The sequence below is a fragment of the Arachis duranensis genome, chromosome 5 (assembly GCF_000817695.3).
Source record: "Arachis duranensis cultivar V14167 chromosome 5, aradu.V14167.gnm2.J7QH, whole genome shotgun sequence".
Classification (NCBI taxonomy): Eukaryota; Viridiplantae; Streptophyta; class Magnoliopsida; order Fabales; family Fabaceae; genus Arachis; species Arachis duranensis.
The window spans coordinates 8970898-8981885 of NC_029776.3; positions in this window are offsets into that span (position 1 = coordinate 8970898).

Sequence of the window (10988 nt, forward strand, 5' to 3'; positions counted from 1 at the left end):
CCCAACCGTATCATAATAATTAATAATAAATTATTTAAAAATAATAACAAACTTTTAATTTATTAGACAGTACAACTAGTTGTATGATAAAAAATATAAATAAATAATTAAAAAATAATAACAAATTTATTAAAGATAATAAAAAATTTATTACACAGTATTTTTTATTACTAAAAAATAATTATATTAATAATAATAATAATAATAATAACAATAACAATAACAACATTAATAATAATAACAACTACAGTTACAGTAATCACAATAATAATAATAACAATAATAATAATATTAAAATTAACAATAACACTATCAAAATAAAAAAAAATATTTATCCATTAAGGATGATCAAGATATTCAATAATGTGTTTCTCCGGTTTGGTAAAATTACGAACCATTATTTAATCCTTTACCGTAAACTTCTTCTTCTCCCCTACTTCTCCCCCACTTCTTCACTTTCAGTTCTTCAACTTTTTCCTTTTACTCTCATTTCACTCCCGTTACCCCTATCTGCGTTTGGTTTTTGTTTTTATAAACAAACTAGTGTATGTTTCCGTGCCTTGCACGGGATAATATATAAAATTATATAAAAAAATTTTATTAAAATTTAAATGAAAAATATATATAGTAATTATTATTATTATTATAAATATTTTACAATTTAAAAATATTAAAAATAAATAATATTTATTTTATTCAATTTGGATTGGTTGAATGGTTATCTCATTTGTCTACTTAAACAAGTATTTGGAGTTCAAATCTCACCCTTAATAAATAGAGCATTAATTGTGGTGGATTAATCTTCGACTTACCGAGTTAGAAAATTCGTAGAAAAAAATTGTATTTATCTTTAAAATAGATTAATTTTTTATTAATAGCAATACTTATGGACTTTTATCTCTGTTGAAATTTACTTAGGACAATTTTATTTGTTGGTATCGTATTCATTCTTAAAGTCAAAATAATATGATCAACATTGTTACTTGTTAAAGCTTCACATTTTATGAAATAATTTTTAAATTTTCAAATTCATAAATTTATGTCATTACAAAAGTTATTAGATCGATTAATATTTCTTGATAACATGGTGTACTGAAATATCATGTTGAGTATTAGTTAGTGTGAAGAGAAACCAATAATAACTTTTGTTATTCAATATATAATTTATTCTATTAAAAAATAAATTAATATTTTCTAAATTTATAAATACATTTTCTTCTAATTTCTTATAACATTTTATTTGACAATATTTACCATTAAAAAATAATAAATGATCATAATATCTCACAATATATATATGATGTGCAAAATAATTTCTTGTCTTAAAATTAATTCTGGTTAGTGAGATAAAATTTAGAATTGATTAATGACTCATCCTTTTTAATTTTAATAAAAAATAAATTGGTTAGATGTAAAATATTTAGTATTTAATCATTCCAATTATTTAAATTTTAATTATAAAAAATTGGATTAAAAATTAATTATAAACTTAATAATTGATAATATATATTATATTAGTACATAAATAATAATATCCAATGTATTAATTATTTAATTTTTTGACAGAATAAAAAAAATATATATCATATATAATAATCCTTGATATATATAATGTCATGTATACGTTAAAATTATCTATTTTAATTATGTGAGTGATTATTGTTATTTTTACTTTTTTGTTACATTAAAAAATAATATTTAAAACTAAAAAAGAGATAATTAATTTTTTAAATTTGAATTAAAAAATGTCTTATAAATATATCTAACTTTTACATATACTAAGTGTTATAAAATTAAATAGTATAGTATTTGCTATAACAATGACTCAAAATATTAATTCAAAATATATTTAGGTCTAGTAAGACCTCAATGCAAGCAAGATTAACTAAAATTCATTGTTAGGGTCCCAAATCTGACTTAGCAGTTCATTACCTTAAAAGCCCAGTGCAAATGAAGTCCACGCGTCCTCTCTTAAATCGATTCAGATTGGATCTCTGTTACTAGTTAGATACGGTAATGAGTACTCGGGGGAGCATGAGAAGCCCTTTCTATCCTTCACTCCTATTTAAAAAAATGTCCTATTATTTCTCCGTCATTGCAAGTTTCTATTTAATTACCCCTTAGGGAACGCAGATCTCCTCGAGTATCTACGAATATTCTTTGAAAACTTTTGATATAATATAATAATCATAAAATAATCCATTCAGTATAATTAAACACAATTTATAACATATTCGTTATAAAAAATAACATTTTAAAAGGAAAAAATATAAAAATATATTCCAACATAATAACATAACATAATTTTTTAGGACGATACTGAGCAACATAGTGACGGACTTGAGAGTTAGAGAAAATGAGTTAAAGAGAGAGGATCGAGGTTGAGAATGAATCTGAAAGAAAAAGAAAAAATTCGAATTGGAGGCAAAAATTAGGGTTACTAAATTCAAGAAATGAATTGATGTATATATGAATTAGAATAAATTAATAATTTTATATTCGCGTATATTTAATAGGTTCTATGAGGCGGGTACTTATGTCCATATCCCCATTAGGGGTGGCAAATGGGAAAGCCTGCCTTGTCTCGCCAAAAGTCCGCTATCTGGTGGGCTAGCCCGTCCCGCCCCATCTAGTAAGGCGGTCTTGAATTTCTCCCCCGTCCTACCTACTGATAGGCTGGCGGGTTGGTGGGCTCTCCTTTTTTTTATAAACCATTACATATTAAACAATATATATTATTTCACAATAATTTTAATAAATTTATAATTTCTAAAAACATAAAAAAATTATAATTTTTAAATTTACACACATTAAAATTTTTATAATTATAAATATGTAATAAACATAATTATAAACCAAATTTTTTGAAATAAAATAATAAAATCAATATTGTCCAAAGCAAAACAAATATTGTCCAAAATATATAATTAAACATCTTCAAGTTTATAATCAATCAAACATAAAAACATAATCCAAAATATAACTTAGAATATCTTCAATTATCATCTTCATCCTCTTGTAGATTAATAACGTCATAGAAATTTGTAAAAAAATGGTCTTGACAAAATAAAAGTTTGGCCCAGCGGAAAAACCTGCACCGTCCCACCGAAGCCTGCCAAAACTCATGGATTAGGCGGTGCGGAGTAGGCGGACTTTTTAAGTTTGGCAGTTTCAAATTTTCACCCCAACCCCCTTTTTTTGTCGGGTTATGCGGGTCAGCCCGATGGATTTTAGCTCATTTGCCACTCCAAGTCCCCATCCATTTTCGGGTGGCAGGTTGTGAGGATTTCACGAGTCCCTATCTAGCCCCAAAATGCAAGTAATCTCTGCAAATATCTTTTTTGACTGTTTTTGTGATCATCCATATTGCTAGCATTCATTGGTTTGTGACGTGGAGCTATTCTAACCACTCAATAAATTTTCAGATAATCAAAGTTTAGGTTATATTATTTTTATACAATCATATGTATTCTTATTATAACAATATTAATAGAAGATAAATAGATAAACACTAAGCTATTGTTTGAATATAAGATAAAAAAATAAGAGGAAAGAAAATAGAAAGAAAGAAAATGAGAGGAAACAAAATGGAAAGAAAAGTATATTTTTGTATGTGTGTTTAGATGAAAAAAAATTAATGTTAGCATTCATTGGTTCGTGACGTGGAGCTATTATAGCCACTCAATAAATTATCAGATAATCAAAGTTTAGGTTATATCATTTTTATAAAGTCACATGTATCCTTGTTATAACAATATTAATAAAAGATAAATGGATAAATACAAAGCTATTGTTTGGATATAAGGTGGAAAATAAGAGGAAAGAAAATAGAAAGAAAGAAAATGAAAAAAAATTATATTTTTTTGTGTTGTTTAGACGAAGAAAAAATGAATGGAAAGAAAATAGAAATTTTTTTTTTGCTTGGATGGAAAGAAAAGTAAGAAGAGAAAAAATTATAATAGAGTAAAATTATATTAATGTTTTTATATATTATATATAAATTATAATTCAAATGATAACTCTGTATTTTAACCCATATTTGCACTTCTGCATAAGTTTTCTTCACAACTTTAAAGAAAAAAATTTACATGAGCTCCACATACATTTTTATGTTTTTCATTCAATTTTTTTGTTGATCCAAACAATAAAAAATTGATTTTTTCATCTATTTTCTTCTTCAGCATTTTATTTTTCTAAAATTCTTTTAATCAAAACAATACATAAATGAGTCACATTTTTCATATATATATAACAATAACTAATACCACATATTAGGTTAATTTATATAACAATACACTACGACGGTTAGTATTGAGAAAGCTCTAACCATTTATTTTTTTATTGAATAAATTATCATTTGTACCTAAAAAGATATAGATGCTGACAAATGTACTATATAAGTATAAAACGACAATTATAACTACGAAAGATGGCTTCCGTGTGCCAAAAGTACCCGGATGTTGGTTACACAATTGGTCCGTTAGGGTTGTCAGCGTTCGTATCTTTCATGGATACAAATAGTAATTTATTCTTTTTATTAGCTATTTTTTTATTTACTCTACACTTCATCTACGAATATGTTAAGGACTAAACCTATGTTTCAACTTTTCAAAAATCTATATATTCTTGCCAACCACAATATTATTATGTCTCTTTTTTTTAATAGAAACCATTGAACGGAAGAACCGTTAGTAAAAAGATGAGGTTCTCTTATAATATATATGATTTTTTATGATAATAAAATAAAAATGAAAAGCATAAAATAATATTGTGTACGTTTAAGTTAATTTTAATCTTTTTTTAATAATCAGATTTGTCATAATGTAACTGATAAACAATGACAGTTAATACGGATTGGATATATTTTGAATATGCTATATATTTTATGATTTTGTACGGAATAATATTAATTTTAATTTATATATTTATTATTGGGTATTAAAAATAAAAAGTATTTGTATTTTTAGCATTTTTCAAACCTTTCTCAACTTTGATCGTGATTAGGTCTAAAAGATCACCTACCTCGTTGGACATAAATGTAATCCAAATCAATTTTCATCTGATAGTGCTATACATTCGCATAATCATAGGAGAATCATATTCACATAATCATAGGAGAATTAACTTTAGTGAGATAATAATATGGTATTTAGTTACCACATGAGTATTTTTATATATAGAATTATCAATCAAGTATGTATGGCTTCTGATGAAATAATAGATTCAACATGGACATTGTTTGTTAGGTAAAACTTAAAAGATAACAGATTGACAAAGAAAATTAATTACAATGGGTATATTCATTTTAAAAAAATATTTTTTATATAATACTATAAAAAATATCATGGTCACCCTGAATTACTACAAGTTCAACTTCCATCGACAGCGATAGAATGCCTAAATTGAGATATTTTCGGATTATAATATTTGTCAAACAAACAATTAATGAAACACTCATCCATACCTTCTCATTTTGAGTATATTTATACATAAAAAAATAGTTGAAATAGCAAAAGTAATAAAAATGATGATTTTTATCATTTTGTGTGGCTATCTATATATAGAAGACCAGAAGACTATGATTATCTAACAAAATTAATTTTATTTATTGCATTTAATTTGAATAAGTAAAAAATCATCTTATTTTATTTTAGTCCTTAATTTACATAATTTAAATTTAGCTCAATATATATGATTTGATTTGATTTAATTATTATTGAAAAATATATTGAGAACCTATTTTATGCATAGAGCCATAGATTTGTTATTTTAATAATTAATTAATCTAATTAATTAATTAATACAGATAATTAGTGTAATTAATTTGATTTAATAAATTAAAAAAATAAATTAAAAAATACTAACAATACATTAAAATAAATAAATTAAAAAATACTACAAATCAATTTGATATAAATGATAATAAATTATGGATATTTAAATATCTAATTAAATCAATCAGTTGATATAATTGATTTATCATAATAAATTGTATTTAATGAGTTAAAATAAACAAATTGCTTAAACACTCTCATAAGTATGCATGTCACGTCAACTCCATCATTGAGTGCAGAAACCTGGTTTTTATCTAATAAAATAGATAATAAATAGAATATATGAGAATATGATATGAGACATATTTTAATTATGAAATTGGTATTACATAATATATTTTTTTTAATTCTTATTACTTGTTCGTTGCTAATTTTTACGTAATTACTTAATAATTTTTGCCTATAAAACTATCAACTACCTAATATTATGATTTAATTAATAAGAATGATGATATTAATATTTTTTCATAAGTCTTGTTATTATTTATATTTAGGAAATAGCCATAAATAAATTTATTTCCTTAATGAGTGTTGAATTTATTGTCAAATTTTATATTACCTTTAAAATTTTAGCATAATTGAGTCTAATTTCTACATTTTGAAATAAATTTACTCAAAAAAATTAATATGTAAATCATATTATTATTACAAAATACTTTTTAAACATAATTAGTGGTACTTATTTGAACCATTAAATTTAGCTTCTAATGATATTAAAGTCAACCTATTTTATTATCTTGTGCCTTCAAAGAATTTATACGACTAACATAAAAATATAACAATTGAAAAATTTTTTTTATTACAATGGGTGTATTCATTTTAACAAATATTCTTCTATCTAATATTATAAAAAAATACATTGGCCACTTTAAATTGCTACAGGTCAACTTCCATCCACATTAGTAGAATGTCTAAATTGAGATATATTCATCAAACAAACAATCAATAAATACTCATCCGTACTTTCTCATTTTGGGTACATTTATACATAAAAGAAATTATACATAAAGAAAAAAAATAAAAAAAGAAGAGTTGAAATAGCAAGAATAATAAAAATTATGATTCTTATAATTTTGTGTGGTCATATCAGACAACTATGATTATCTAACAAAATTAATTTGTATTTATTGCACTCAATTTGAATAAGTAAGAAATTATCTTATTTTAATTTAGTCTTTAATTCACATTATTTGAATTTAGCTTAATATATATTATTTGATTTGATTTAATTTAATTATTAGTTAAAAATATCTCCGTTGTCTATTTTATTCATAAATTTATTATTTAATGACTAATAAATTAATCAAATTAATTAATTAGTACACACAATAAATTTGGTTTAATAAATTAAAAGAATTAAATTAAAAAATACTAACAGAATATTAAAATAAATGAATTAGGAAATATTACCAAATTAAATTGATATAAATTATAATAAATTATATGATATTTAAATATCTAATCAAATCAATTAGTTGATATATTTAATTTATCGTAATAACTTGTATTTAATGAGTTAAAAGAAATAAATCGGGAAACATTATTAGAAGCATGCCACGTCAGCTCCATCATTAAGTGCAGAAATCCGATTTTTATATAATAGAATAGATTTACCATCTTCCATGACGCGTGTCACACATGCAGCTAAGGTGGCTGCCAAACGTAACTTCTGATTTGCTTTGGTAGGCTGACAAACGCAACCTGTGTTTTGCTTTCTCCAAAACTGGTCAAAAGTGAAGCTATTTTCATGCAGGGGATACAGAGTCACGTTTTGTTCTTTGATTGCCTGGGCCTGCCAAACGTAGGCTGCGTTTTGCAGCGTACTTTTCTTCCTTGTTTTTTGTCCCTGTCAAAATATTACTTGCGTTTTGTATTCTCTGACAAATGTCAGCTCCACATTCATGCATAACACATTATACATCTATTGTTTATCAATTCACCATTTTCTAATCCATTTACAAATTATTTTCTGGTAACCTGCGTTTTATTTTTTTTCAGCAACTTAAATAAACACAGCTTGCATTTTAATTTTTTGAAGGTTTTCAAATTTCTTTTAATTTTATTTTAGCCTAAACGCAGGTTGTGTTTAATGAAGGGGCAATATTTTAATTTTTTTTAAAATAACAAAATACGGCTTGTGTTTTTGTCTGTGTTAGCTTTTTTTTGAAGTTCGAAAGCTTAAAAAGCAGCTTACGTTTTGTTTTAAAAAAAATATTTTAATCAAGAATTTTACTTATAAATATAAAACATGATTTATTCAAATCCTTCATTTCATTTTACTTCTTCTATTCTTCTTTCTTGCACATACGTAATAATTTTAAATTTTTTGGTAATTAATTATGTTAAAAAGGATCAAACTAGATGAAATTGAAGTTATGAAAGGTATTACAAATTTGTGAGTGTATTAGTAATAACGGTTACTTATATATTTAAAATTATTAATAAGAACAAGATAACGATAATTTATTAAACAGTATTATTATTATCATAAATAATAATAATAAATTATTTTCATTATCATAACTAGTATTATAAATAAATAAATAATAATAATAATAAAATTACCAATTATAACATAAATAAATTTATAAATATTTGGTTTATATCCTGAGATATGTTATATACTTTTCTATCCTGATACATCTATATAATACATATCTTTGAAGTTAACGAAAATATAGATCTGAGTAAGAATGATATTATGAAACAAAAAGGTTTGATCTAATACACTTTGGATAACGCATATCTCTGAATTATATTAGATATATTTCTAAGAACATATGATATTATGTTGTTGCCCTGAAATATTTTCAATATTGTTACTCTCATATAGATTTAATCTTATATATTGGATATTATTTTTGAGAATAAATAAAATTATTAGATTTATATTTTGTTTGTCATCATAAAAAAGGAGGAGATTGTTTGTTCTATATTTCAGTTTGAGTTTTGAGAATCAACAAATAATAAATATAAAAATCTTAAAATTTCATAAATTCACTTCTAGTCATTTGCTAAGTTTCTAAAGTACTAAATAATATTTTTTTTAAATAAGTACTTGCATGTAAATCAAATTTGAATAAGATTTGAGAAGGTTATTTTTAATTCTCAAATATATATCAGAATCTAAGTTTGAATTATGTATCAATAGTCTCAGAAATAACGTTAGCTTAATTTCAAAATCTCAGAGAGTTAGATATAAGACACTTTGATAGTGTTTATTTTAAGATAATGAGACAGAGACTAAAATTCAATATTATATTTATTGATTTAAAAAATATTATTAAAATTTTAGTTTTTGTTTTTAAAAATTTTAATTTATTATATTTTTATTTTTTAAAAATATTGAAAAAATTAAAATTTTATATTCTTAAAAATATAATACTTAAATCTCAGTTGTTTAGCCTGTCTTTTAGCCTGAATTTGGCTCCGTAGAAACAAACACTGCCGAAAAGAATTTCTCATCACTATATGGTTTATATGTTATTTTATTGGTGATATCTTGTAAAGAACATATAATAGTTCTGCAACACTTTTATTCCATATTAAAATTCAAACTAATCAAATATGTTAATGAATCATCCTAGCTATTTATTAATATTTGTGCAACTTCGAAGCAAATTCTCTGTGAGCATGATTTTATATAGAGTTATGCTACATATATAAATTTTTTTAGTTTATAAGTTTTATAAGTTGGATTAAATTTAACAAAAATTATATTTATTCACTGGAGCGCACGCGTCACTCAACTATTTTCAAAGTGTACTTTCATTTATCATTATGAAAATTAAGACACTACTTTTTCTTCATGTTTTTCCTTTTTCTTCTCTTCTTTCTTCTTTTTCTTCTCTTTTTTTTATGTTTCTCTTCCTTTTTTTCGCATGTTTCATCTTCATCATTATTTTTTTATTACTGTTGTTGTTGCTATATTTTTTTCTCTTCCTCTTTCTATTGATTTTGCAATATTATGTATATTTTTTATTCTTTGTTTGATTTTTCTCCCAAAAAAATTATAAAAAAACGAAATAAAAAAATGAGGAAGAAGAAGCAGTAGAAGATGAAGAGGAAGAGTTTTGAATTATGTAGAACTTATCAGAATAAAAATACACTAAAAAATTCTTAAAATACACCCAAATATCTTCGTGTTACACCCAAATTTGCTGCAAATACAGAAAAATATTCTCTAATGCTGCGTTGTTTTCTTCTTCTTCTTTTTTCTTATTTCTTTCTTTCTTTTAGTTAAATGAATGTAAGTTCATCCTCTTCTAAGTAATTTTGCAGTATTATGTGTTTCTTATTCTTATTTGTTTGATTTTTTTTTGTTTTTATTCTTGTTAAGAGAATAAAACAAGAAGAAACTTGAGAAGGTAAATTAAAAAGGAAAAGATGAATAAGATAAAAAAAAAGAAAAAGATGGTGATGATGATTAAAAAAAAGAAGAAACAGTAGAAGATGAGAAGGAAGAAGAGGAAGAGTTTTGAATTATGCAACTTATCAGAATAAAAATACACCCAAAAAATCTTAAAATACACCCAAATATCTTCGTGTTACACTCAAATATCTTCGTACTACACCCAAATTTGCTGCAGAAAAATGTTTCCTCTAATGCTATATTTTTTTCTTTTAAATTGAACCACACCTTAGCCACTTGATTGGATTCAAAACAATAATTAATTTCGTTCTGATTCGATTAACAATCTGAACCTGAATTACTTATTGGAGGCCACTCAGATAAAGACGTTTAAAACGTCTTTTTTTAAAGATGTTTCCATGTTGTGTTTTAATTGGTTTCTGTATAATTCATTCGGTGTTCCTCACCACATATTATTAAATTCCTCAAAAGATTTTCTTTCCAAAAATAATAAAAAATATTTAATTTGGACTAAAACAAAAAAGGTAATAGATTAACTATTAAATTTTTTTAAAAAATTATTTACATAAAAAATATATCACATTCATCAATATATATATATATATATATATGTAACAAAAATTTTTTATAAATAAAAAATAATTAATTTATATTCGTATAATATATAAAATAATTACTATATTATTATTATATTATAGATTAAAATTCACTAATTTAAATTTTCTTTTCATTTTTAATATAAGAATTAGAAATAAATAAAATTTTTATAACTAAATGTAATG